The sequence below is a fragment of the Temnothorax nylanderi genome, unplaced genomic scaffold, assembly GCF_030848795.1.
Source record: "Temnothorax nylanderi isolate EJ_2023f unplaced genomic scaffold, tnyl_v1.0 TNYL_tig0016_pilon, whole genome shotgun sequence".
NCBI lineage: Eukaryota > Metazoa > Arthropoda > Insecta > Hymenoptera > Formicidae > Temnothorax > Temnothorax nylanderi.
Genome location: NW_027249078.1, coordinates 536,188 through 563,944, shown reverse-complemented (window position 1 = coordinate 563,944; position 27,757 = coordinate 536,188). Strand labels below are relative to the sequence as shown.

Below are 27,757 nucleotides of genomic sequence, written 5' to 3'. Positions count from 1 at the left end.
TCTTTACGAGATAATGAACCTCAAGTTTCAAGCCAAATGTCAAGATAAATTATTAAACGTAATTATGCATCATTAAACGAAATATTCTGAGAAAGAGAAATACATATATCCGCGACAATTTCATAAATTTATATTTACACTCTCTAGTTTTTTATTCCTTAAAATTATGATACGATGCAATATATCAATTTAAATGAGTTTCAAAATTATATTTATATGTAATTTAAAAAAGTTAAATTATATATTAATAGAAAATTAATAATTTATATATATATTTGGAGTTTGCAATAATTTCTGTAAGCATCTCACTACTCGCCTCTCCTATTTAAATTAATTTCATAGATTCTCGAGACGATCGACACTCACGTACTCGCGTGTTATTGAAAAGCGGCGGGCATGAGATAGAAAAGAAAGAGATGCGAAAGAAAGGTATCCATAGATAGATCCTTCTTTATGGGAAAATGGATCTTGAGGAAGAACCGATAAATCTTCCTGTCGGTCAGAACGACGGCCGGATCGTTTATCTGGATTTAATCGGGCCGAACACCTGGCATGCTCGAATCCACGATATTTTAATTTTGTCTTTCAGGTTTTACTGTCTTCGAGATGCTTGATTTATGAACGATCGTCGGAGACGCATATCCATAATTAGAGAGCTGATTGGTATCTTTTGCTAATGCACTGATAAAATATAAATTGGTCGAAAAATAAGACATATTTTCAAGTCAGAACATAAGCTGTAAATTTGTATTATTCAACGGGTTTTTTTTATATGCAATGTTAGTTTTATTCTTTTTAATTTTTTTGCGTTTAAAATTATATTTCAAAAATTTAATCTTTATTCCGCCAGAATTTAAAGTGTAGTTTGAATTGTCTATATGTTAAAAGTGCGAATACGTAGAGCGATAAAGTAGAATTCGCATACGAAGTAAAATTTTCACTTTTTATATATGCGATTCCAATTTTTCCCCTTCGTGCGATATCCGTTAGATTTAACTAATTTAATTGACGTGCACTTGATTGACGCAAAATTCGTTTTTTTTTGCCAATTATTTACTATTGATCAGTTATAATAATTGATGCGTGTCGTTTGCGCAGCATAATTGGTCCGGTCATTATTTGTCATTGCATATTTCGCGTTGAGAAAACGCGAAATATCAAAAATGAATATTCCGGTCGGACGGCTAGAAGATATTCCAATAAACCGCTGTGTTGCGGATTAAATCTCATTCAATATACCTTCAGTCCGTCGGGTTCCCGATAATCCTCGGTCAGGTCACGCCGATTTCAAGAGCCACGAACGGCAGCGGCGCAATGGAAATTTTCTGCCGTTGCCTCACCTACCTGTAAGAAAGCAACCATCGCACTCATTTGGCGGAATCGATCGGTATTGTTTTTACGGGGTAGTCACCTCGCGGAAATAGATCTTATGAATATCAAAGTGGGGATACGGCTTTTTTCTGCCGAGAGGAAACCGATTGGATCGTAAGCTCGACGTGCTTGGAGTGACGTGGGAATCATTTGTCTGGATTAAGTCTCGAAGTCCTAACTTCTTTTTACAATCGCGCATCTTCTTCGTACCCACCCATTACACATATTACCACTTCTTTTCCACTTCGTCGCAGGCGTAGGTATATATTCTGCATTTTGCAAGTTAAAAATGGACGATTTGAAAGTCCGGCTTAAGCTCTTTTTACAAAGTGCCAAAGATACATTATATATACACTGAGAAAAAAATTTGTTAATCTGAAAAAATATTTAGTCCGATATGTGCAACTAAACATGTTAGTTAGTTAACTAAACATTAGTTGTTTCAACAATTATTAAGTTGCACTAAAAAAGGTATTATAGTGCATTCATGTCAACCATCAAAATTTTTTAATCAAGAATTAATTAATTCAACTAATGTTAGTATCGGACGTATCGGACTAAATATTTTTTCGGATTAACAAATTTTTTTCTCAGTGTAGTAATCCACATAAAATTTATTTAATATTCTATTTATCTTAAAAAATTATAGAGTTCAGGTTTTACAGCGGTATTATAGCCCCGTGATTTAAGCTATATGCCTCATTTCGCCATGATACATCGGAGTTCCGTATTGCGTTCTGCAACATATGCGTTGTAACGCGCAAGATGTTTATTCATTAAATGCCGCCGCGGTTGCTATCAGGTCGCCGTGCTTGGCGCATAACTACAGGCAGAGGGGCATTTTTTTTCCTCTTACTGGTCGGGCAACCCTTTAACGCGAATACGCGGGAGAATGACATGCGCGAGCTACCAAAGATAGGCAACTTTCATCATCCGTATCACGAAGTTTACTAACAATTACCCCGGAGCCGATAACAACGTAATCCCGTAATGGACGCGAAACCTCCCGGCGGCGGTAGGAAGGGGCGAAATTGCGACTGCGGTAAAAATGCAAATCGCCTACGCTGGTGCTCTACCCGGTCGCAACAGGTACACGTACCCCGATTTATAATCATATTACGCGTTCATACACGCGATCTCGAAAATGTTTGTAATTTCGCGAACGGGTTTCTGTTCCTCGAAAATTGTCGCGGTTTACCCTCCCGCTATATATATCCGACCCTTTTCAGTCGATATCAACCACGCTATCCGTCCGCGTCAGTCTGCGTTGAAAATTGAAATTTACAGCGGAAAGTTGTAACAGCGGTTCTCAAAAGAGGCGAGATTTATTAGATACGCTGCAAGAATTTAGATCGTCGGTAAAAGGAACTTCGTAAATGATTTTATTTAATATTAATATTATTTTAGTTCGCCACGCATAATATAAGGGTAAGACGAAAAACTTTGAGAGTCACTGACAATGAGTTATAGCCCGGCACGGGAATGGCTTATAAGTAATTACGCGAATTTGCGAGCATAACGACGTGATTCGAGAATACGGTCACGAATACGAGTCAATCATTCGCAGTCGCGGCAATTTAGATTGCCTAATCAAGTGCTCTTTCGAGAATCACGAATTCGAGATTATTGCGCGAGACGAGAGTTTGGGGGGAAGTCAGCGGGGGGATCTCGTTGTTCCTCGAAAACGCGTGATAACCGACACGATCGAGAAGCGCTATGATATTTCACTTATTTACATACGTCCAACATTTCTCATTTAATTTCCCATTTCTGACGCGTATTCTGTCTCCTCGCTTTCCCGTTTGCATATTAACGTAGCGTTTTGTGCTCCAGAACAGAAACATTTGCATAATTAGTCAATTTTATCCTTTACGTCGGCTGACAGATCTCGGTTAAATTAACACGCCCCCTTCGGCGTTGCGTGCTAATTAATTAATGGTCGTTACAATTAACGGATCGACGAGATAAATGTTGAACGTCTCCTACGAGAATCCTTAAGAAACACCTGAGCCGGTCGAAAACGTGTGAGCGATGTTCCTTCAATTTACATACATCTAACATTCCTACCACCCAACTTTCCCATCTCTAGCCCACTCGTTCCCTTTTCCCCACGCTTCCCGGCTTCTCGTGTGCGTGTGTATCTTGGATATAAGTGCGTGCCGAGAGCGGCGGTCGGAAAGAGAGCACAGGAGACAGCCGAGAGAAAGATAGATAGATAGAGAATTTGCATATATGTGCCAGTCTACGGCTGCATCCCTGTGGAATTGCATCCAAGAACCACGCGTATATACACCCTCGCGCGCGCATGTACACGTATATACGCGGCCACACGTACATATACATATCCGCGAGCGTTCCACCGTCGTGTAGCCTCCCAAGGCGAGGCTATGCTAATTCATATGAATATGCATCGATGACTCGAGACTCGTCGCCGCCGCCGCGGCGAAAATAATTCCGCGGATTTATCGACTTGGAATCTCGACGAAGCCGTGGGTCTCGCCTATGCCGACGCGTACGATACGTAGGCTAATCCTCTGGATTCCGGGGACATTCAAATCGATGCGTTTTTGTACCTCGCGTCGCCCGATGCAACATACTTTAAAACCGTTGTATCTTTCGTGTTGAGCATCAACGTGGACGTTCGATCTTCAAGCCCAGCTGACGTTTTTCACCGATCACGAAAACCCGTAAGATCCGATTCTTGCTTCACCCGCGTTTTCCCGGGAAAACGTCTTGTTTTACATATCTGATATATCATAGCATAGTGGCGTTTTTTTATGAAATTGTCGCCAGCGAAATGCGATTACAGTTAGATTGGTTATTACTTTCCGGGAAATGAGCATCGATTAGTTTTATCAGCACTTTAACATATTTAGAAGAATACGGAAACGTCGGAAACAGGCAAAATTAGTATACACAACAGCTGCAATTTTTTCGTGAGTTTAATAATCGACTATCCTTTATACCATGCATAATTTATGAAGAACAATGTGAGAATCAAATAATGTTTCAAATGTACTGTAAAAATCGGTACTCTTTTGAAACTTTTTTACTTCCGAACTTTTAACAGCAAAACGTAAAAAAATACTCATATTGTATTCGTGTTTTTTACAAGGAAATATTTAAATGAAAGGTTTTGTAGAAAAAAAAGTACCTCGCTCCTCGATGATGCACGATAATTTGCTTAACATATTATTAAAGAAAACAATATTAGCTCAAGATATAAAAACGTAATCCTTCTCACGCAAGTAGCTTTTAAAAATCACTAAAAGTGGTCTTTCAAGAATAATACGACGATAAGTTTTTCTCGCCATAAAAAAAGCTTCGAAAATTCAACGGTGAGTCTCGCTGAAAAATAATACGTGAAGCGAAGAACATCGAGTTCCTTAAGCCTTTCGTGGCGGTCTACATTCGTGCTCGAGTCCGATCCGTCGTGACGGCTATAGATTACGCGTCGGGCAGCGATTAATTTGCGCGAAACGCTGGTAACACACGAGGAAACGCACCGACGCGGCGCGTTTTCATGGCTATTAGCTGGCGAGAAGCATGAACCACGGGCGCCCGACTGATCTGATTATTGCGGGATGTCCGGAACAAGCGGCCGCGAAAGTGCGAATCGGTCGGCGCGATGAGACGAGGATGAAAGAGAGAGAGAGAGAGAGAGAGAGAGAGAGAGAGAGAGAGAGAGAGAGAGAGAGAGAGAGAGAGGGGGTGGGGAAGAGGTATGTGATGTGAACAACGGCGAGCCCTTGCTCGCGTGCCGATCGATTTCGTGTCGTCCAAGCTCGCCGCGCGCGCGATGATTTTATCACTAGCCCGATTCGATCGACGACGAATACGATGCGACGGAAATTAATGGAAAATTTAAGATGCGGCCGGAAGAGAAGCGGGTACGCACCGCGAATTCCCGTGAATATCTCAAGCGCGGCCCTTCCGAGAAAAACGCTCCGCGACACAAACAATTCACCTGCGTGTGAAACGAAAATTTTCCAAGTCCGATGTACGTAACGATGATACGTTACGCGACACGATCTCGCACTGATATAACGCGACTACAGTATACGTGAAAGATTTGGGAAGAGCGCGGGGAGCGGGGCGAGAACGTCCCTTTCAGAAAAGCCGGGCGAAGTAATCAAACATATATAAACCGTCTATTAAAACGTACAGCACTCCGTTTATTTACACACGAGGTTCACTTTTGACAAATAAAAAGAAACGATTGCTACTCACCTGCGTATCGTCGACCCAGAAGTCCACCTGCCGTCCGCCATTTGCAATGACCGAAGAGGTAGATTCTGTTGCCGTCGCCTCCGAATGTCACAAGACGTGTTTATCACGATCGCACGGACCATCGGTGCACTCGAGACGATCGCCCGTCACTCGATTCGACACTCCCGACACTCGGTCGCACGCGAGATTCACATCCGACGGATAAAAAGACGCGAGAGAACTGCGAGAAGTGCGTGGCGACCGCGACCCGCCGTCGGAGCCGCGCACTACGCGATCGGAGTACCAGACTGAATACAGCCGTTTAGTTTAAAAATCGGAGGAAGAGGGGAGGAGCGGTGCGTTCGTCAAACGTTCACGCCGCGAGCGGCGCTCGGAAATTTTGACATCTCCGACGGGAGATTCATTCTCGACGAATAAGGAGACGTGGATTCGCCGATTCACTCGTGTTAAATAAGATTAAACCTTGTTAGATTTGCGATGACACTTACGAGAAACGCGATCGTGTGGATTTATATACGCAACAAGACGATCGCCCGTCACTCGATTCGACACTCCCGACACTCGGTCGTACGCGAGATTCACATCCGACGGATAAAAAGACGCGAGAGAACTGCGAGAAGTGCGTGGCGGCCGCGACCCGCCGTCGGAGCCGCGCACTACGCGATCGGAGTACCAGACTGAATACAGCCGTTTAGTTTAAAAATCGGAGGAAGAGGGGAGGAGCGGTGCGTTCGTCAAACGTTCACGCCGCGAGCGGCGCTCGGAAATTTTGACATCTCCGACGGGAGATTCATTCTCGACGAATAAGGAGACGTGGATTTGCCGATTCACTCGCGTTAAATAAGATTAAACCTTGTTAGATTTGCGATGACACTTACGAGAAACGCGATCGTGTGGATTTATATACGCAACAAGACGATCGCTCGTCGCTCAATTCCGACCCTCGTTCGCATGAAAGATTCATAATTGAGGGTTTAAAGAACGTTGAAGAACGCGAGAAACGCGGAGCGGGCCTCGCATTAATAATACTGTCCCGCGGGCGCGACCGCGGCGAACCGCGACTGGCGCGACTGTGACTGTGGTAGTGTAGGAAAAATTTGGAAAGAGTGGGGGAGTGGGGGTGCGTACGCCGCGTCGAGCGTCTTCCAAGAAATCCCAAAAAACGTAAACAACCTCGGCGAGCCAAAAAAACGTAAACGGGCAGCTGCGATCGTCCGAGGCTCCTCGGCGACACGATTGGCGGAGATGGAGTAAGGCCAGTAAGGGGTAGGCTGATTAGACGAGGGGCCGAGGGGCCGAGGGGCCGCGACACCGTTTTGTGCGTTTTGGCATTCCTGAACGGCAGTTGAGAGCGACGGCTCGCGAGCGACGCTTCTTAAACTCCGCGTTCAATCTCTCCCTATCTCCCTACGAAGTAATAAGATAAATGGAAACTGTTTTTCGGCGCACGGCGACGAGTGCGAAACGTCGAGTGATTTCGTGGCTAATTTCAGCGCGCCGACATGTCTCTCTCTCTCTCTCTCTCGCGCGATTGCAACGCGAAATTCATACGCGGAGTGCCTTAACATATTATACAAAAGTGAGTTAATCCGTTTTGAATACGTTAAAGCGTTATTTCGACTTAGCTGCATACGTAAGTCATTTTTCGAGAAATTTTGCGAGTTTACTCCGTTTCCGCGTAATACCGCTTGTATTCAGTGAAGCTGGCCGCCGGTCGCGGCGTGAATGTTTAACGAACGCATCGCCCCCTCGCCCCTCCCCTCTTCTTCCGCGTAGTGCGCGGCCGGACGGCGGCGACGGCGGCCGCTACGCACTTCTCGTAGTTCTCGCGTCTTTTTATCCGTCGGATGTGAATCTCGCGTGCGAACGAGCGTCGGGAGTGTCGAATCGAGCGACGGGCGATCGTCTCGAGTGCACCGATGGTCCGTGCGATCGTGATTAACGCGTCTTGTGACATTCGGAAGCGACGGCAACAGAATCTACCTCTTCGGTCATTGCAAATGGCGGACGGCAGGTAAACTTCTAGTTCGGCGATACACAGGTGAGTCGCGATCGTTACTTTTTATTTGTCGAAAGTGAGCTTCGCGTATAGGATAAACGGTTCGGAGCGTACTTTTTGATAGACGGTCGGTTATTACTTTTGATTATTTCGCCCGGCTTTCCTGAAAGGGACGTTCTCGCTCCGCTTCCCGCGCGCTTTTCCCAAATTTTTCATGTATACCGTAGTCGCGTATACCATAGTCGCGTTATAACGGCGCGAAATCGCGTCGCGCCTGCTCCGTCGCGTCTCTCACGTCTTTTCGCCTGTCAAGACGAAGTTTTGCGCGCGGACAAGTGTCCGGAGTGTTGGAATCGATGGGTGATCGTTGCGTGTAAATCTATCGTGATTAACGCTCATGGCGACGCGTATCAATTAGAAAATGGCGGCAAAATATCGCGCCACTGAGCGGATTGCGAAAGTTTCGATTTCGCGGGGGAACAACCTCCGCGCATCAGCGTGAAATTAGGCACCCTGGCGTGACGTCACACGGCATTATAACGATGGGTCGGTTCGCGTCGAGTGGCGGTAGGCCGACTATGAGGTACACCGAATCACGGGAAGCCGCGGCTCCATTTCGCCGACGATGCTCCGCGTCGCTGCTGTAATAACGTGCAGCACGCGCGAAATCGCACGCCAGGTGTATAATCGACAAAGTTGGGATGGCGTCGGACGGGAGCGACGGGCCACGGCTATGTGAGTCAACGTTTATTCGAGGTACCGCGCTATCGATGAAATTATCGCCGAAAATTGGCGTTCTCTTCGATTAACTGCTTTGATTCCGGCCGCGCGAAAGCGTGTCGCGTCCTCCTCTTCTCCCTTCTCCCTCCGTGTGTTGCACTTTGACACGCGCGCGATAAACAGATTCCGAAATTCAAAGATAACCGCGGACACAACGCGCTTTGATCTCTTCCCACGGCGAGATACGGTGGGCTTCGGACAAATAACTCGCGATGCCCGCGAAACATACAGTGAAATTGATGAAGTAATAGACCGCGCCGATTTCAACTTTGCGCCGTAAGAGAATGGCGCACGTCCGACGCGGGATGGATCCATCGAATTTAATGGAAACGTCGGTGCTATCTCGCGATCGCGCGTTCAATCCGCGATTTTTCCTCGACACGATACGAATTTGCAACCAACAAATCAGCGATATCAAATCCTGCGCGATGCGCGCTACGATATATCGTCCGGTGCAACGCTCGCTTTTAGCGAGCGAAGCATCGCGTATCGTGTACTCGCCGTGTCGAGATCTAGCTGCGATAACGAAAAAAGACGCGTAAATACATTCGCAGCGCCTATATTTTGCCATTACGCACGCACCCGATTTATACGTATTTTTTAAGCACGGTCGTGTGGAGCGAGAAGGGAGGAAAGGTCGAGGAGAATAAATGAGGGTTTACGATCGCTGATGGCCGTCCAGGAAACGCCGCGGCAATTCTATGAACGACCTTTTATAAGAGCTTAAAAAAGTTTTCCTGTCCGCTGAGAATGCACCTCGCGAATAAATACTAATAACTCCGCGAACGGGAGAGGAAGGGGGAGGAGATTATTGTCCGTAGCCTCCGGAAAACGCGAAAGGCCACCGATATTGCTTTCTCAGGCCTTTTCGTCCATCGTAATCCGTTGCAAGTTCTTAATATCGGACGCGTGAGCCACCGCCACGAGCCATTGTGATCCTGCGAATCCTCGTGTCGAGAGTTGTTGGAAGGATTCCGCGCGAAATGCACGTGCAATCGCGAAGACTCGTTTAACATGCTCTTATTATTTACGTATCTCACGAAGCGAAGTTTTGTAGGTTCCAAATTAGATCGTCTATCGCGAAACTTGGCAGATATTTCACTTTAAATCACGTATCTGCAACGCTCGAAGAAAAAGGGTTGTGCTCGCAACGTTCCCTTAAGCGAGTCGACATTAGTAACGTAATAATATTAATTTTAAATGTTACTTGCGTTTAACTTGATTGTCTCGAGCGCGATATTCAGTTAGTAAAAGCTACGAACCTCGTCGCGACGTAATGTTCTTTTGCGATTCGAGATATTTCGCAAACGCCGCCATATCATAATAACGAACGAGCCATATCGTAATCGTACATTAACCCAGAATGTGTATTATCTGGAAACGTCACGATAACATTACGCGTGTTTCAAGTTCCAGCTTAAGCGCGCGCGCATTTTCCGTTTTCGCCCCGCGCGATAGCACGGGTTACGTGTAACCCGTAGAGATCAGCACGCGATGTATTTCGCTCTCTCTGTCCGCGATGCTGAGATTTTCCGGATTGAAATAACGCGTTTACAAAAGAATTCCGTCGCCCCTTCGTTTTCGAGCGGGAAAACGGTGAAATTAACTGCGCAACGCCAATGGAGCTCCACGCCCGGTATGGATTGGACATTGAGAGTGTTCGCACGAAATTCCCTTTTCCCCCCGAATAAAAATAAGCTGCCGCAACAATTTTCCCCGGCTAACCCGATTCGTTGAAATCAACTTGACGCGATTGTGTTGAAAATAATCGCGATTACATCGCAATTAATACCCGCGCGCGGGCGATGCGGATAATCGGTTCGTGGCTCCGCTTTATTATAGTCGTAAACGTAATATCAATGCGACCGAAAATAAATAAAAAATAACGGGAAAAAAAAGGAAAAAGAAATATAAACCGCGGTGGACCCGATAATCTGTCGACATTTTTCCCCGTTCCTAAATTACCTCGACGAAAAGTTGATTATTTTATTGAAACTCTATAAATTCTACGCTCTCCTCGTTACGTGCATTCTACCGGGCGGACACGCGCGAATAGTGTAGTCCGTTAATCCAGGGATATAAAAAAAGAGAAGAAAAATAGGGGGGCGGAAGGGAGGAGGAAAGCTAGGTTACACGAGCCGAGCGCATGCGAAAATTGATTTCGATGGCGCGGCCGCGATCGTATATGCCAAACAAAGCACGAAAAATAGAATTTCGGCAGCTCGTGGCTGCTGTCGTTCATTGAGAGTATCTGTCCGGGACTATCCGTTATTTGTTCGAAGAATTTAACCGCCCCGAGAAGCGCGGGGCGTGGCGCGCGCGGAGGGACGAGCCTCGCCGGGGAAAATTAAATTGATTTACCAATTTCGAGCGCGGGTTTAGCCTGGCTTTCAGTTGTTTTCCTTCCTTGCGGCGCGGCCGGCCGTTTATTAGCGTTAAATAAATACTGATGCACCCGAGACGCGGCCTTATTCAACCCCTTTCGCGCGCAACCCGACTCTCCGTTCCCTCTCCGCGGAGGATCTTGCTCCTGAATCCCCGAGTCTCGTCTCTCGCTCCCGCGCTTTCTCGCATATATGCTCTCGCGCGTAAGACCGGGAAAATTCGCCAGACTGACGTCCTTCGAGCTTTTGTGTATTAAGAGCGTTGTACCAGGCGTTACCCGGCGTGACGTTACGCTCGCGGGGCTTTGAGGGAAATTTTTATCAAGCGGGCGCGCGACGTTGTCTGTTTGTAAAGATTTTAAGGGGACTCGACGCGCCCCGTCGGAAAAATATTTTCGGTAAGATCGCATTAGCTCCGCGTACGCGCGCCAAGAGAGATACGGTGTGATCGCATGCGACGTATGTAAAATCCGTGTCCGTTGCAGGTAACATTTACACATACGTACATATTCTACAAGGCACATAATATGTACCTATACATATTCTACCTACGTGCGACCTGCGCGACCGTATTTCTGCCTGACGAGAATAATGAAATAACTCATTGCGGCGAAAGCATGTAATACAGCCGTAAATAATTCCGCGTGTTGTTAACTTAAACGTTTTCAATTTACTATGAAAACCGGTTTGGCGCCCGTCGAGGAGAGGTCCGGGTGGGGAGGGTATTGCCGCACTTACTCCGTCCGCTCTTAAACAAATAGCCGTCGAACGAGCGATCGTCAGCGATGCGTCAGCGGTATTTTGACAATGTGCGAAATAAACGTTCCGGGGGAGTGACGGACATTTATCAAGGGGTGAAAACCAATTCTCGAGGACTTTCGAACCGTTGTACGCGAGTCTATCAGCCGATAGTCCCGCGGCGCGGAAATAGCGATATCAAAGGTGCAGCGTCGCGTAGGTAACTGTCGAGGAGATGATCAATGGATCGCTAATATCGCCATAAATTGTCGCGCGGCAATCTGTACATCTGTACACCTGCGAACGCCCATAATCAACCGCGTGCGCGCGCTGCAGCGTTAAAACTCCATAAAGAAAAGCACGCGTTCGTTTATTTGCATACGCGTGTATAATATCGCCGGTTGTACGAGCAGAATCGACCGTCGCTGATACTTGTCGGCGGACAGCGACGAGAAGACTGCGCTGGAAATCCGTGATATAATGACAAGGAAATAGAGAAGGAAGCTCGTCAAGCGGAAAAGATTTTCTAAAAGTCGTCACCGTCGCGTCGCGGCCGACGGATATGTGAACGAGGTTTGTCGTTATGTAGCGAAAGCAATCTTTCGGAGAATCACTGGGGAAAAGCTCGTTCTCAGGCGGTGGCGACGTTCGAGCAACAAACTGTCAATACCTCTCGTTTCCTCTTCCCGATATTTATACTTTTCTTCCAACATTTCACCCCCACGCCGATCCGTCGCGTCCTCCCGTCCCGAATGATCGACTCCTTTAAAATTCTCTCGCATGTGTGTAGCGTAGTGTGCAGTAACAATAATCTTACTACTGCTCGCTTGAAATTTAGACTAACGAAATATCTTTATCTTTCTGATTGCAGGTGAGTGTTTGTCGACTGTCATCCGGACTTTCCGGGCGATCGGAGTTGTAGAGATAAGTCCAAAGAGATAAGTCCAAGAGATATATGTATATATGTATATGACAATCGAAATTGTTGTAACTAAATTAAATGAGCTATTATTACGTAATGAGAGAACAAAATGAATTAAAAGTGAGAATTAATTCACGAAGTGAATTAAATTTCACATTGTAGAAGGAATTCGTTATTTTTATTAATATATATTGAAAAAAGATATACATTATATCTCTATCTAAAAATGATCTCGTAAAAATAAATATAGAAAGAGCCATTTATTTCATCTGGCTGATTTGATTCATTTCATTTTACCATTTATTATTGTAACTTTATTCATTTATAATATTTTTATCATTAAAATAACGGCTTATTAGTTTCAATAATTTGCCGATTGTCATTCTGTACGTTACCGATGAGATATAATGTCTCGTACAGCAAGATCGAAAAATCAAAATCGTTTCTACGTTTGAGGCGAGTGTGGCTATGCATTAGTTCACATGATATCAATCGATGCGAGTGCATCGTTGCAAAAAGTAATCCGTCGCGATTGCTACGGTTCGCATTTAAATAAAAACGGTCTTGCACGAGCGCGACCCATGCACAAGGCGCGCGGCTGGTTGATACACTTACCACCATATTCGGTCTAATCTGCAAACAGTATGCTCGGCAAATCCGGATATAGACATAGCTGATAGATTAGTTAGTTAAGCTATGTCAAACAGGAATACCAAAGTAAGCTTGTATAGATTTAGTATGGTTGGCGCTATACACCTGCACGCGCGTTTGCACGCCACGCGCCAATGTGTCGAATGGAATGGCAAATATTGTTTTGCTCGAGATTCTCCAAAAGGCTAACGAGATTGGCCTCCCGGATTCCTGGATAATAAATCTTAGCTTACATTGAGGGTTAGATCATCTTTCTTGCCGTTGCGATTGAATTCTCAAAAGCTGCGCCACTTAAAAAAATTGGTTTGTTATGCTCTCTTCCAATCAAAATCAAACACTTATTTTTAAAACATATAAATTTACAGATAAATAGAGAAGGTTACTAGATCTTAAATAAAGTATTAAAATTTAAAAAAATTTAAATCATTTTAATATGAAATATTACAATACTTTTACTTATCTAGCGTAAGTTTGAACAGAATAAACAGCGAAATACGTTTAATATCTTCAAATAACACACAAGTGTATGAGATATCGTAAAAACAAGTTTAAATAGCAGGATTTGTCGCTCAAAACTTTGTCGGAGAGAATCCTTTTTCCTCCGGATAATACAATGCCTCGTAATTTAGACAATGTAAGGTATAATCTGCGTGTCATCTGTCAGCAGTGTCCTTAAAAGACCCTTGGGAACCTCCAAAATCCTCTGCTACAATGGCACGATCAATTCATCCTCCCTGCACTCGCTTTTTCGACGTCGTCTGCCGTCTACCTCGTCGCCGGCGCAACCGCGTTTCTTCGCTCGGGAATCTTTCGTTGCAGGTAGAAGGAAAAGGGAATAAAAACGACGTAAAGGCTTGCACGCAGAAATGAGACGGGGGTTAAGCCTATAAAAAGTAGATAGGATCATCGATCCACGGGAAGCGGGCGAATGCGAGAGCGGCGCGTACTCGTTAAAAACTTGCGTAGCGCACGCGACCGCATTATTATCGTCGTCTTATTTAATCTCTCTCGGTATACGAATATCGCCGCTACCGTCGTGTGTTAGCTTTTTATTGCCGTAATTTTTTAAGACGTAAAGTCCCTCTTGTCGTATTTCGTACAAAAACAAGGTTACAGAAAATCTTAAAGACCATAACACTCAATCACAAAAGGAGGGAACCTTAGCAAGAATCGAAACAATTAAGAAATATTTAAAATAAAGAGTTCAGTTAGAGAATATTGTAAGTGTATAAAAGATATAAATGTGTTATCGCTCGAACATCTGCATTTGTAAACTGATATCGGCCTGGATTTTCTATAATTTCTATATAAACAAATCAATCTGTTGTTTATTTTATTCGTTTATTCCGTAAGAAAGAGATATGATAATCATATTAATCGTAATTCCATCAGATTTTCAAAATGTACGCGAAATTTCGCGAAACGCGTCGACTCTGAATTCGCTGTTGATGAACCGGAGAGCCGCGCTATCGAAGAGGTTATCGACATTTCGTGAGTCACATTTTCTTGCGGCCGTCCTCTTAAAGGGTAAAATGATATTTCTAACGATTTCTAACTCAATTCCGCACGTCAATGGCGTCTCGGGGAGCGAGGTGCTCGTTCAATTGCGCTCGAAATACTCTTTAGCGTTACCTACGAGAGCTTCTTCCTGCACAGCTCGCCTTCAAACTTAAAACTCTCCTCGCCCCTCGCCGGAGGAATTCTACGAATGAAGGGCATGAAAATCGAAACGTCAGCTTCGTGTTTGTCGGGTCACTTTCGAAGTGCGGCGGATCGCACCGCCACCCGCCACCCGGAATGGAATTTTCTCGAGGATTTTTCACGACACACATGTCCTGAGAAAGGGGTCTCAACCTGACCGCCGTGTTCTGTAGCCTCGCCGTTGCGCATAGTCATGTGGTACACACGTGCGAATCGCGTATGCGGGTGTGGTCTGCGTGTACGTGGACGTGCGAGGTAAACGCACACCCAACGTGCCCGGTATTTGCGAAAGGCGTCGGGAGGACAGATGGATACACGTTGCGTCATACGTAAGAAAGAAACGACGGAGGTGGGGTTGCCCGCTCGCTCAGAAAAGGATAGTGGGGTAGCCGTGAGGTCGGAAGAGACGGGGGGTTGGAAATGGGAAATATGGGGTCTTGCCGGGTGTGGGTGTACCGGGCTTTCGAGTACGCGGCAGATTATGATTGCGTCCACTCCCCGACGCCAGCGGTTCTCCGACTCTCCCGCGTCTGGATCGTATTATCCTCGAGTATCGCCACGACAGTTGTAAGGCTATTAATCTGTCAATACCTTAGAACCAGATCTGCTTAGGATTATCTGGGGATAAAGTTTTTCTTTAATTTATCGGGGATTCGTAACATTATTTTTTGTGCACTTTTAGATAGATTTTATATTAATAGAAATGTAATTATATGCCACTTTATACTATTATTTGATACTGAAAATTTGAGAATCGTAAAAATGGCCGCTAAAAAAGCAGGATTCAATATCCCCTCGCTACTGTTATTCGAGTTTTTTCGGACATTTCTGTGTAACGATTTCCGTGTCGATACGATGACGATCGTAACTCTATTCCGCATTATCGGGCTCGCGCTTACCATTCCGCGCTCATAGCTTTCAAGATAATACGTTACGCCAGGAATACGCTGGCGGCGTGTGCCCCACAGGACACCGTCCTGTTTTATGTATATGACCGTGTACGTTCTTGCACCAGCTCCGAGACGGTTTCACCGCTCGTCTACAGCTCCCCGATGTACCCTGTCGGAGAACACACTGCTACGCGGCTGCTACCCTGCTTTCCGCCGCAATCCGATTCCGCCGCCCGTTCCTTCGGGCGAGATTACGTTGGTCCATCCTTCCCCTATCCCGGTAACCCGGCCAGACACCTCTCGCCGTCGTTGGCGTTGATTTTATCCCGGGGATGTCGGTGTCTCAGCGATAAAAATATATAAGGTGACATTACTGAGATTCGTTTACAATCGTAATTTCATACGATGTTGGCTCTCTCTCTCGGCAACGCTGTTATTTTCCTCGCGAAAACAAGAGCTTTACCTATTGTTACCAATTACGCAATTGTACGCGAGCGAATTTACGTGCCCTCTCTTTCTCCTAAAATAACATCTGATATTTTTGGATTCCTCGTATGAAAAGTACACATTTACTTTTTGCGGATTTAGACTAGAAGGGTTTTAAATATTTCAAATATAATTTCATGGATATTTGATTGCTATATTCTCCGCGAATTTAAGAGACGCGCACGTCACTCGGTCATACCCTGAAAACGGGATTTACAAGAATGATAATCGCGAATTTCGGGGAATAAATGTCGCATCTCCCAGAGACCGGCGCGTAATTCCAGCATTACGATCCAACAGTCGGTCGCTCGGTGGAACTGTCGTCTCTCTTTCGTGATGCCTGGTGCCAACTCGAGCGGCAAGTTTCAACGCAGAATCGCGCCGGCTGACGTTTCCCTTCGGACCTCATCGCGCTGACCGGCCGATCCGGCGATTACCCGAAATTTCATTCACCGACTCGTCGCAACTCGAGGATAAAATGGCAGTTAATCGCTTCACGACGCAATTTCGGAAGTTGCGGACCAAACTTGCCGGGAGCGTTTGCGCGTAATTGTCGCAATTATACCGAGAGAGAAATGCCTCGCGTCTAGAACGAATGGAAGAAAATAGTGGCATAGTGCGGAAGAAAATAACTGATAACGTAATAAAGTATATATATTCTCGTAATTAAAATTAATTTTCGATAGGAAATAGATAAAAAGCGAATGACCTCGTTTAAATACGCAAGAAGTATTATTTTTAAAATTATTACTTATTTTAAGGGGTTAATGAAACTTGAACGATTTAATATTTCAATCAATTTCCTTTCTTTCGTCTGGATAGCGTATTGCGTTTCATACAAAAATAACTAGCAAAAACTGGGAAATAGCGCGAAAAATTTTCTTTGCGAGGTTATATAAACATAACAACATAAGAAATACTGTTACATCGTGAGTCCAAATTACACTTTGAATTCAACCTCGCGGTATACTTTTGTACTTTCGCCCCTCCCACCCCTCTCTGTTTCTTCCGTTCCGCTAGTATAGTAAAGTTCTTGGAGTTGCTGCAAAAAAGTTTATCCATTCTCGCGTATCCGGGCCTACGTTTGCTCCCTTCCGTTTCGCTTTATAAAAGTCGCAATCCGATTCCGGAATCCGCCACGTCAGATTATGCCGCGACGTGTGCGTCTCTTCGCGCGCATCGCGATATCGTATATGCAATGACAGAGATGAGAGACGAAAGCCTTGAGTAGCGAATTCTTACCGTGGTGTTTCTATCACCTCCCCCCCTCCGCAAAGAGATGTCCTCTGAAACGTTTCCGTTCTCTGATGCAAATTTCTCAGAGACGATATCTTCCCCCCGTGATATGTCTAGACTTCTAGAGTTACCGGGCTGTTTTCCAATTCATCATTTAAACACGCGCTCGTTTCTTGCTCGTTACATCTGTCGGCTTCATTAAAGCAGACCCTGATTACTACAATTAATAACCATTCTGTCAAGAAGGACTGGATCAATTAATCAGATCGTTCAAGTTTGATAGTTGCTTATCGACTTAACATCGCTCACTGAGCGCTTAAGCTAAACCTGCTTATCGCTTATTAATTAACTTAACACCTGGTGTTTTGGCAAAAGTTTAATCAATTTAACCGCAAGTTGGACGATGGTGCGATCGGGGATCGCTTACTCAAACGTAAACTTGGCTTAATTGAAACGTCAACCGCAACTTCATATTCAAATACTATTTGTTAAAGAATATTGCCAAGATTGCAATGATTTGTCTCAGACAAGAATCTCATCATGAATACTCAATGTATCTGTAAAAATCTATAACAGAGCAGAAAGATGACAGTTTCGGAAACGGAGTATTCGGTAAAAATTATCGTTAGATGGATGGATATTTATTGAATAATCTGCGACGTTAATTTATCTCTTTAGGTTTTGTCGTAAACGGGACACGTTATTTGCCTTTTATATTGAGCATTAAATAAATTAATTCCCAGGTCGTTACTTCGCTTTGCTTCACCCGCGAGGTGAAAGGCAAGAGGGCTTTGTACAAACGGCGCCTTCGCTCGTCGCTCAGATACCAGGAACAATGGCGGTAACATAAATCCAACGATAGGAAATTTTCTCGTCGTGAAACTCAGCGCGCCCCGCGAGAATGCTCCGTGATTTCGGAGGCCGTCCCATTTTCCGTAGCCACTCGTTCACCGGTTTACTATCTGACGTTTGAAAGTGACGGGGTTAACTCCTCAGCCGTTTCCTTTCCTTCGAAAGTACTTGAAATGAAGGCACATGACTTTTGCCCACTGTCGACAGGCGATGATGAGAATACGTCATCGACACTTCCGTCGCCACTCAAAGCAGTGACGAGAGCCGCAAAGACCTCTTTCCGGATCTCCGCATTTGTGAAATAAACGCAATAAACTAAACGGGATGTGTTATATGTAACAGAAAGAGAGATACACGATTATTTAACAATCAATTAGCTAACGAGAGATTAATTATCGTATTGATTTAAATACTTAATACAGGTGTTATAAATGTATTATTTTCGATAATAACAGATTCATGCTACAATTTAGGTGGCATATAATTTTAATCTTATTAATTGGATCTTCATTGATAAATTGCATTAAACGGAGCGGAATAATTACGTACAGATTGACAAGCATTTCACAATATCATGAAATAGCATTATTATTTAAAATTTTGTAACATGATCTTTTGATCTTCAAATCGCTTTTTTAAAAAACTTAAATTTAATTTTTGTAACTCTTTAAATTATGAATCACATATTGATTTTATTTTATATTATTGTTAGATAAATTTTATTTTGTTATTGTTAGACAAATATGTCTAAAGAGTAAATTCAATTTCAATAATAATAATTGATTGACATATAAACCGAATTCCAGCACTGCTTCATTTTTTTGTATTACTTTTCTCCTCATCGCGCGTGCTTAATGTCTTATTCAACATTTTAATAAGCCCACGCCTCTCGATCGATTTGTTTACGCCCGTAATCAACCATGATAACAAGCCAGCATTGGAGGCACGCACATTTAGTTCATCGATACCCGTCGATGCCGCTTGTTAGAGAGATTTATGCGCCACTTTTTTCTATCTTGTCATCGCCCGTTCATTAACATTGGCTTCCCAATCAGACCCTAATTTCGATTTCCTAATCAATGCCTCATACAATTTTTAATCAAGATATCCAATTATTGCTACGTATTCTTTCCTCTCCCCGTATAGATTAAAACGGATTGTCCATCAATAATAAAGTTTGAAGGTATAAATAAAACCTTCAAACTAACGGTAAAAAATTCCCAATGCATACCTAACGTATATTAACACAGTCTGTCATGTAAATTAACTCAGAATGTTTATTAGGAAGTTCTCGATATAGTTCTCATTTAGCGTTTATTAAGATTGAGGTCAATTGATTCATTATTCGATACTATAAATACAAAGGAAAGAAACCTATTCTAAATCAATTATTGCATTTTCATCGGTAGATTAATCAATTATTTTGATAGCATCAAAATATAATCTCACAGCAAATTAATGCCAATTGCAACGCGAGCTGTCATTTTTAGAAAAAAGTAATTTGCGAAGTTCAATCAACGTAACATTGTAAAGATTATTTCGTAATTTATATTTTATATATATTAAAACATTACGATATGCGCATAACGATAAGCTAAAACTCATTTAGCGCACGAATTAATTCAGAGCAATTCTACGGCGAATGCTTTTAGAACGACGCTACATTCTCGTATCGTTCTAGACGTTGTAAGAATAGGAGGGGCGCGTTTTTCCTAATAATCAAACAATCAAAACGTTAAGGGACACCAATCGAAAAGCGCTTACACTCGTGGCAAGATTTCAGAGCTCATCGAAGCGAACGAATCGTAGTCGAGTTTGTAGTCGATGCGACGCCTCGTCCGACTTTCCGCCACCCGGGAGATATCCAGGTGCGGTAAATTCTTAATTACTACGCAAATGAGTTTTGCATCCTTCATGAGACTTAGAAATTGGAATGCGCGGTGAATTTCGTACGTGCTTGGGTGCGCTTAAGCGTCAGCGATCGGCGATGCGAGAGAGCTTCGGATAAACCACTGGGTACCTTGTTTGCCTCGTTTTCTCGCGTACTGCATCGTGATTATTTCGTTCCAGATCGTCGTACGTCTATAAACATCCTAGGCAGAAATATTTTACCGCTCTTAATGCTGTCATTTTTTCTATCCCTTGCTTGACTAGATACATATTCACAGTTGAGTTCAAGGACACGAACATTCCGCATTATTAATATTCACACATTTTTAACAAGGTTTAAGGATATTATAAGTATGTCGTTTATAGATTTTTCATACATAATTTAGAGGAAATTTCGATTAAAAGTTAATTTTAATCTCATAAATCGTAATAGATCAAAAATTATTTCAATGAGTTATAATTCATTTTCTGGGATAATCTGGGAAAATCGATAATACACATGCTCTTACCATAATAATAAAATTGTACTCAACTTTAAAAATTTACCTTAAAAATAAAAAATCTATATATTTATTTTTTATTTATTTTGCTATAAAAAATGTATTGTAATTACGATACGCGTCCACTAACGGCATATTGGTGGAAATATTTGGGGTTCGCGCGTTTGTAAAAGGGCTAAAAGTGTTTTTGAAAAGATTGTTGGTAAAGGGCTTAATTTGTTTGTAACGTATACATGTTCCCTCTCGTGTTTAGCGGTAACTGCAGGCGCACATGTGCGTATCTGGGAATTGGAGCAGCCCGTTACCAATTCGCCGAGCGACGGTAAATCCGTGCCAAATTTTTGCGGCTTTTTTTTTAACCGCGCGCGAGCTTTCGCGTTTCGCAGCTGCGCGCGGTGGTGGCCTACGATTGTCACATACGCTTTATGAAAAATTAACGTCGCTACCATTAAGATAACGCGGTTTTGCATACGTACGTGTGAGATGGGACCGGTGCGCGCCTGTCTCGCGCCACTTAAAATATTACAGCGTAAAGTAATGCATTACTGTAATATAGCCGCGCCAGAGCGCGTGTTATGCTTTTTATAATATCACATTACGACGATAAGACAGTAATTTTTCTTGCTTTTACTACCAGTAATATGACTAGTGCCTGATAATATCGACTATACTGACCAAATATACGAATGTACATGCGTAGCGATCGTATCTTACGATACTTCAGGCAAGGAAATTAATCCAGTGATAAATTAAAAAGGGAACACGTAAAGCGTGTCTCAGAAGATCGTTTGTATACCCTATATCCTTCTGAAGAATTCAGAGAAAACTTAACTCAGAAATTCGACTAACAATAAGCATCAACTTTCTTCGCAATTTTCCAACTTTTGATATTACATGCCGTCAAGCGAAATGGGAACTCAAATTTAATATTTATTAAAAGCAAAATTCAATAATTCATAAGTTTGAGATTATCATGGGATGATCTTGTTGCCTAATTTTGAAGCGCTATTTACCGAGACTCTTCAATTCTTATTAAATAACTGTTATTAAATAAGCGTGCAGTTAAATTTCTGCCACACGAAAGTCGATATCACATTTTTCACAGCAAACATCTCTCTCGATGACTGGTTGCCGCATTACCGTGAATATAAACGTCTCGCGTATATACCATCGAGCAAATATCACGATATTATCATTACAAGCAAATATCGTTAAGTTCGGTAAGCACGAGTTATATCGGTCCGCTTTAAAAATGGAACACACGATTAGATCGACCCGGAGATACAGTCTCGATGACCGATGCATCGTCGTAGTATTCATCGGCTATTCCGAGGCGCAGTCTGCGAAGGAAAGCGAGTATACTCGCATCCATTTCATCATAAACGTCAAGATCCATACCGCCGTACTTGCCGCCCTTGCCTCGCGAGAGCGCGAGGGAAGGGGGGGGGGGAGAGGGTGAGACCTAAATGACGCGTGCTTTGTGATTTAAGGATATCTTCGTCACGCCCCCCGAGCCGGCGCTCACTTCAATTAATCAGCTCTAAGTTGCACCTTGATTACTGATTCGAACACATACCCTTCTTTGCTTGTACCATTCTTACCTATACACGCTCGTCCGACATAAACGTAACGGTGCGATCACTCAAGCGGATTGTGAAACAGAAGGCACGCATGCAAGATTCATATAAATCGCTAAATAACGGGGGACTCCTGAAACGTCGTCAAATATTTATCTTACAATCCATCTGGAATTTGTCATTGCTGTTACTTATGCATGACCACGTGGGTGGTCGGTTTGTTCTCGTTAAAACGCTTCCTATATATCATATCGTACATATCTTTTTACATGGTTTGGACATAACGCGTGCAAAAATAATACATGCCTTGTCGAAAGTATATTAGAATTTATATCTAGTTTGAAATGATGAATATACAGGAAGTGAATGTGAAAAATACCGAAATGTGACTTCCATTAGGCCGCGCTTTGCTCGAAGCGGTTATACAGTAGTCATTTATTCGAAGTCTTGATTTTAGTCGAAATTAAGTATATAAAAATTATTTCTCAGTAGTTATTTTTTATATAAAAAGTAATGTAGAATTATATATATATAGTTCTATATACATATATAAGACATTAATTATATAAGCAATAAATTAGTACATTATATAATATATAATATATATATATAATTAATTAGTACATTTTATATGGCGCAATCTTTATATTAACGTCAGATTAAAAGATTGAGTTTTTTAAATATTACGATTAAATCCACAACATTCTAATTATTATATAATCATATCCAAAACTCATATTTTCTTTTGGTCTGTATAACAGATGTATAGCCAATTTTTTAACTAAAACAAGAGTAAGACTTTCGCTCATTATTCCTTCTTGTAACTACGTGATTATCAACAATAAATCTCACGTCTATTAGCGATAGTTTCTCCGTGTAGCGCCATTAAAGTTTCCATCTCGTTCGTGCGCTCAAAGAGTACTTCGAAGAGTAAGAATTGATTGGGTCTGCGAACACGGCGTTAAGGGATGTATCTTAAAATCGCGAACGCGATAACACAGCATCCGACGATTCCACATTAACGGGAGAAGGATCTCATCGGCGATCATAAATTTTCCCATTTATCTCGGATCAGAGAGACGGGATTCTTTTCCGCGGTCGTCTTCACTGTTCCACCGAGGCGCCCGGCGCGCGGCACCTGAGGTGGTATTTCCGTTAAGGAATAGGGAGGCTTCGATAAGAAGTCACGTTCGTATATATCCCTCCGGCAGCGATTCACAAATTACCCTGTCGACGGTTCGACCATTACCGGTGGCTTCCTTAGGGTTCCCCAGTGTACCTCGAAATCTTATGGCAGAAGATACTAGGTCGTCGTTTCCTCTATCCCAGTACATACAATCTCCGCGTGGCGGAAGCCGGCTTGATCCTAACCGTCGGTACGTAGCCGCAGAGTCTGTAAGTTTGTATCTGCGTGATGATTCCTCTCTCTCTCTTCTCCCCCTCTGCCATAAACCACGGGGCAGTGGAATAACAAATGCCTCATCGATTCGAGGACTTGAAATGAACAATCGCCTTGCATTTATCTTGCGAACGAAATTAATGAAGGATTAGTTATTCGACCGAAAAGCCCAGCCCGCGTCGCGTCGAAAAAAAGGTTTTAAAAGCGCCGCCGTCGCCACGAAGCGGAAAGTGATTCTTCGTAAACTCAATATACAAGCCCGGGGACGTCTAATCCGTCCTCGTGTCCCTTAACCGACATCTATGTTCCGGAAAATCCTTTGTAATTTGAGCGGCCACGCTCAAAAGATGATCATCGGTCGCCACGGTTGCATGAAATGTTAGCGACGTTCGAGGACGGATGGGGCGCGGAGAAGGATGGGCGGATAGGTGAAGGCTGGGCGAAGGTATCGATCCGCTCCGAGACGACAGCTCGGTGTTTACATCGGTGCCTCACGTTTGTTAGGATACGTGACGGCGGTTATATAGGAGCGAGTGAATTATTTCGATTGTAACCGGGCCGACAGCCAGGCCGTCGTCGTTAACAATTGCTCGGGCACGAAGTGCAAAGCCGCCGCGGCGTCGTTAACGCCGACCATGTCGATGGAGTTGACTTTCACGGTGTCGGGAGAACGGTCCGTTATTACGTACTATCGACGATACAAGGCTGCAACGTGTGCTTGCTTTACGATCTCGGGCATGGGCTACATTTGAGTTTCCCCCGAGATCTTCGATGGCACGTTTCGCCGCGATCACCATTGATCGGATGCATTTTCGGTTGCGGTACTATTACAGCCAGCGATCATTCGAAGCCGTTCTGATAACGCGTCGCAAAATAGTAACATCGAAAATATCCGAATTTTCTTCATATATATATCCTTTTTTATTTTTATCTTGTCAGTTTTTATCATTTAGGTCAAATATTGAGTTCAGATGATCATTGTGCTGCTTGTTCATCTGATTTAATGAAAAATGGAGAAACTGTAAAAAAAGAATATTGATAATTTAATGGAAAAAAATCCCTTTTGAATTAATTAATTCGTGATTTTATTTAATCAGAATATAATGTAAATCGATTTTAAAGCAATATTTTATTATGTTATCTGTATAACGCGTTAATGATAACTCCTTTGTTAAATATTTAAATTGACAGCTTATACGAATAATATAACAGCTCTCACACAGTAACGTTTCCAATTACATTTGCATCCAAAATTTTTATTTTTGTCCACGTACAAAGTATGACACTTCGAGCGAAAACATTTCGTGGAAGATTTTCTTTTATAACGCTGGCGAAGTCGATGGAGAATCGTATGCCGCGCGTTTATATCTAAATATCTCCGGAAATTAAAACACTTATACTGTTTCGCCGACGGAATCGTTTGCAAAGTTTCTACTGATCTTACGACGATCTCTATAGAAATACGATCAGTACCGCGAGTTCAATTTAAAAGACACGAATGAGCGTAGCTAGATAAGCACGCAGTAAGATATGGAAAGCGCGATCAGAATTCGGCGAGAGGAAAATGGCTTACGTTCGCGAAACGTCAAGTAATTGTCTGTCGAAGATATCGCACGTTTATGAAAATTGTTCCTTTGCATTAATTCGGAAAAATGTTTTTCTTCGAGCTTTGACGAGGAAACTGCCAGGTTAGATTCACTGATACATGAGACTACAAAGATTGTTTTTACGTCTCGATCTAATCCACGTGGAGCTTTTCGACTCCGACGAAATAAGATGCTTCGCACTGACACGAAGATATCGACGTAGCTTTACACTCGCGGAAATCGCGTGCACTTTTTCAGCGCGCAGCGCGCGATTCTCGCCGCGCCGCGAAAAGCGACCGAGAAGAAAAAGCACCGATGGCTTCCCGCCGCCATGTGAATTTACCCTTATCAACGTGTTCGTTTTTCTTGCGAAATTTCCTTTTCGCGTTTCGCTTAAGCGAGCGCGCAATGGCGAAAGCGCTGTGCACAGAGGTAGCACGAAATGCGAATGTACGAGCTCTGACTGTTCTCGGAAATCAAGTTGAAATCCTTTCAGACTGTCGGGAACCATCGGGTGGAAATCATTTCCGAAAAGAGAACGCAGTCGCAAGGCGGCGCGAGCGATTGTAGTAATCGAACGACCGGCCGTATTCGAGAATACGTATGCACAGGCAGTCCCACGCTTGGAAGATAGCTACTTGCTTCTTATGTAGATCCTAAGAAAGTATACGTGTGAGATATCGATCAAACGGACCAGGTCATTTCGATGTCGAAGTATCAGTCAGTATAAAGTTATCGAACACATTAGCGGTATTGAGTATAAAGAATTGAATAAGCCTTCGTCAAAGAATTTCAGAGCAAGAGACACGTGTAAAATACTTTGAAATAAGTACACGTACATAAACATCTAAGTACATCACGCTTCAACTTATAATGTATAAACACGTTTTACGGTACGCGAAACCTCCACGTGTCCCAACGTTTTGCCTTCATAGAGCCGCGCGTTTGTTTTGTACACGTGGTGCGCGCAATTACAACGGGCGCGTGTACGGACGGAGGCATGGGGTTTGATGAGAAGGTCAAAGCGCGCGGGAGAGAAAGAGAGACGGGGGAAGGGAGAGGCCAGAAAGAGATAGAACAACAGAAAAGTCGTGAAACGAGAATGCTGCGGGCGCCAGGTTGAGACTGAGAGAGCGAACGTGCGGGAAGTGCGGAGAAAGCTCGGCCCGGAAGCTTTAAACCAGCCTCGACTACCCGGGACTTTGCCGTGTATGTACTTTGTCGAGTAGATACGAGAAGGGATATACTCACTCGGCAGACTGCCGCAGTCGGTATTTCCCCAGGTTTGGTACGTGTACGACCGACAGAGGCGTAGCCAACTTGGTCGTGGAATGGCTGGTTGCGCGAAATCCTTCGATCGCACGAAAAACAGTCCCTTTTGCCTTTTGTCTCCCTATCTTTTATAATTCCGCAGTGTTTATCAACGATCAAGCTATCTTGTTACGACCGCCAGGCTTTCTTAAATCTTGCAGTCGATTAGAATGTTTCACTGCAGCAGATGTTTTTTGCAATGCAATTAGATGACGTTCTATCATTCTTTATATATATAATGTATTTCTTAATCATTTTATTCAAGTCAAACGAGAGCGAGAATTTGTAAAAAAAGATCTTAAATGAAAACTCGCTACCACCTTGCTACGCCAATGATAGTCGCTCCTCATTGGCGATGGTAACATCGAGCAGTTCACCTTCTCCAATCTACTTCGCTGGAAGTGAGTGCTATCCGAGAGAAAACAAGACGTTCTCTTCTGGTAATGCGTTGAATTTCCTATCGCGCTTCCGGTTTGGCACACTGTCCCCACCGTCCCCACGGTGGGTTGAGACGGCGGTTGCGGCGGTGGTTAGGTAGTAATCCGAACGAGATAATTAGATAAGCTTAACTGCACGAGATTCCTGCGGCGCGGAAGTAAACTTTTTCGATAATGAGTAAATTCGATCGAGAAGACAAATACTCGCTAATATAAAGCATTTAAGCTCAGGAAAGTAATTTATTATAGATGGACAATATATAGATATGTTGCATATCAGAAATGTCTTAATAAACATTGTATTATATTCCAGCTCGTTTATTTAAATGGTAACTTATCAGTATATCTACACGCTAACTGAATTGTTTTTTTTCCAAATTTTCTCGCAACGTGTCTCATCAGATCGTAGTTGGTTCGCACTCTTATCGTAATTGATCACGATTTAACATCATTTCATCGCGCTTTGTACCTCTTCCTCCTCGTCGCTCCATCTGCTCCGCGAGCAGATTCAGCATTTTATTCCGGAATTATTCATAGAATCAATTATGTGACCGGGAGTGCACTGAAATCGCGATTAAATTGCAAGCTGCATTTGGTGCTGACGCACTTCGTTCTATAATTTGCAAAGCAGGTAGCTTGAAATATCTTGAAGGTTGATATACGTGCATTTCTTATCTCTGAAAGTGCATAGACGATTTTTATAGGCAACGTATAAATATACGCGTTTCATATTTTTTAGAATATACTGTAAAAATATAGAATGGCTAACTGTCACAGCAAGAATTAAATTAACATTAATTAACATTAATTACTAAAG

General features: G+C 43.2%; 2 protein-coding genes across 5 annotated transcripts in view; one reads left to right on the top strand and one right to left on the bottom strand.

Annotated features, from left to right (window-relative positions):
• LOC139768413 (uncharacterized) overlaps positions 1-27,757 on the bottom strand; it is a 370,378-nt gene that overhangs the window by 142,526 nt on the left and 200,095 nt on the right. The window lies entirely within an intron of this gene.
• The window catches only part of LOC139768408 (synaptogenesis protein syg-1), a 268,779-nt gene that overhangs the window by 115,264 nt on the left and 125,758 nt on the right, over positions 1-27,757 (top strand). The window lies entirely within an intron of this gene.